This window comes from Sapajus apella, unplaced genomic scaffold (assembly GCF_009761245.1).
Source record: "Sapajus apella isolate SASKATOON/1434 unplaced genomic scaffold, GSC_monkey_1.0 scaffold59, whole genome shotgun sequence".
Taxonomy (NCBI): Eukaryota; Metazoa; Chordata; class Mammalia; order Primates; family Cebidae; genus Sapajus; species Sapajus apella.
In genome coordinates, this window is record NW_022436999.1 from 274,735 (window position 1) to 277,358 (window position 2,624).

A 2,624-nucleotide genomic window follows, 5' to 3' on the forward strand; every position below is an offset into this window, starting at 1 on the left:
GATGCCTGTCTTTGCAAACCATCTGTGGGCCAGATTTCTGCTCCATCATCCTATGCACAATCTGCACAGTGTACGCAGTGGCCCAGATTCAGAGAAATGCAAATAAATGCATAATGAAATATTCCTTTTTATCCATTAAGCTGGCAAAAAATTAAGAAGAGTCCTGTTACCTGTTGCCAGCAGGACTGTGGGGTGACAGGTGCCCCATCCATGGCTAGTGTTGCTGTAGAGCATTCTGGCCTTTTTTTTGGGAAGACAGTCTGGCAATATCTATTAAAATTAAAAATACATATTTCCCTTGACCCCAGAATCCTACTCCTAGGAATCTATTCCATAAAATAAAAGTGCTTACAGTATTTGTACGGACATGTGTGCAAGAATGTTTATTGCAGCCTTGTTTGTAGTTGCCAAGAACCGGTAACACGGTGAATGGCCGTTAATCAGGGAATGGCTGAAAAATTAAAATATATTACTCCATAGAATATTATATGGCCATTCAATGGGATGAGTAATAGCCTTACCAGATGTCTGAGAGAGATTTCCAAGAGATACCGGTGAGTGAGAAAAGTTAGATACAGAATGAATGTGATATGATTCCATCATTGTAAAAAAAGAACAGAAAACCTCTCTATATGTGTCAGCGTATATGAAAATGTATATAGGTGTGCGTGTATGGTTACAAAGGAAGATATATACACATACACTCTAGGTTGCTGTTGAAGTTGGAGGAGAGAAAAAGAGAAGAGTTGTTTATAGCAAAAACAGCAGATATGCTATGATCCCATCCATGTAAAACTGTGGCGTGTGTGCATGTGTGTATACATACATGTGTACATAAATACACTGCAAGAAGTCTACCCTCATTATTACTGGTTAGGATGGTGAGATTTTAGGAGACTTTCATTTTCATGATTCTATCTTTATGTATTGTTTCAATTCTTTTTTTTTTTAAATTGAGACAGAGTCTCACTCTGTCGCCCCAGCTGGAGTGCAGTGGCGCTATTTTGGCTCACTGCAACCTCCGCCTCCTGGGTTTAAGTGATTCTCGTGCCTCAGCCTCCCAAGTAGCTGGAACTACAGGCACATGCCACCATATCCAGCTCATTTTTTTATATTTTTAGCAGAGATGGGGTTTTGCCATGTTGGCCAGGCTGGTCTTGAACTCCTGACCTCAGGTGATCCACTCACCTCAGCCTCCCAAAGTGCTGGGATTACAGGCATGAGCCACCACACCCAGCCATATTGTTCTAATTCTTCATAATAGATGTGCATTGTTGTTATGTCCAGGAAAAAGATGAAATTATTTTCACATTGAAAATAACATAAAAAAAATCAAACTTCTATACCAATAAGCCTCAGTAATGTATACATTCTTATTTATTGTTGGCTTAAGGGGGCTCAACTGGAGAAAGGGGTGAAAAAGAATGAACAATGGAAACACCTATTGCTCTGAAGTATTACCTCAATTGCAGATTATGGGGCAGTTGGGAAAAGGTTTAAAGTCACACATATTTTATTACTGCCCATCTCTTTGATGGCTTTACTGTGTCAGAAGAATCATTTGCTGCTTTAGGTAAACTTGGAGTCTCGCTCTGTCACCCAGGCTGGAGTGCAGTGGTGTGATCTCAGCTCACTGCAACCTCTGCCTCCTGGGTTCAAGTGATTCTCCTGCCTCAGCTTCCCTAGTAGCTGGGATTATAGGTGCCTGCCACCATGCCCAGTTAATTTTTGTATTTTTAATAGATATGGGGTTTCACTATGTTGGCCAGGCTGTCTCAGATTTCTGACCTCAAGTGATTCACCCATGTTGGCCTCCCAAAGTGCTGGGATTACAGGCTTGAGCCACTGCACCCAGCCTTAGGTAAACTTTAAAAAACTTTTAGTAGAAATTTGATGTTTTGGTATTTATTTTTTTCCTTGCGGGTGTGCACCGTGGTAAACTGGTTTGAAATTCTTCACCCTTCCCAGAGGGGAACTTAGAGGTGGCAGAAAGTCCAAGAGAGGAAAAAGAAACAGTATAAGGGAAAAGGAGGAGCTGGGAGTGGTGGCTCACATCTGTAATCCCAGCACATTGGGATGCTGAGGTGGGTGGATCCCTTGAGTCCAGAAGTTTGAGACTAGCCTGGGCAGCATAGTGAGACTTTGTCTCTACAAAAAATGAACAAAATTAGCTAGATGTGGTGGTGTGTGCCCGTAGTCCCAGCTACATGGGAGGCTGAGGTGGGCAGATCACTAGAGCCTGGGAGGATGAGGCTGCAGCCTGGGTAACAGAGTGAGACCCTCTGTCTCAAAAAAAAAAAAAAAAGAAAAGGAGACTTCTCCAATAGTAGGGGCACCAATGGTTGCCTGCTGCCTCAAACGTATGTGTGGTTTTATTTGTTGGAGAAAAACGTTTCTTCTCTGCTTTTCAGACAGCTAATGAAAATGGCATCGTGTGATATGATAAACCTGGTGTTGCGAATTTTAGATTTGAGAGTAAAATTCATTTTTATGTTTTGAACTTGAAAGAAGAGATATTTGAATCCTTTTATAGTTCATCAGCGTGATGATTGGGTTTTCACGCGCATGTGTGAGCCGTGCTCCCTCAAACCTTGTTATGATGCTGGCATATTACCCGTCTGACG

At 41.9% G+C, this 2,624-nt stretch overlaps 1 non-coding gene across 1 annotated transcript; it reads left to right on the plus strand.

Annotated features, from left to right (window-relative positions):
* Positions 1-2,521: 2,521 nt before the first annotated feature.
* Positions 2,522-2,624, plus strand: LOC116528747. Its single transcript, XR_004259179.1, has one exon. It is a non-coding gene; the product is annotated as a small nucleolar RNA U13 (small nucleolar RNA).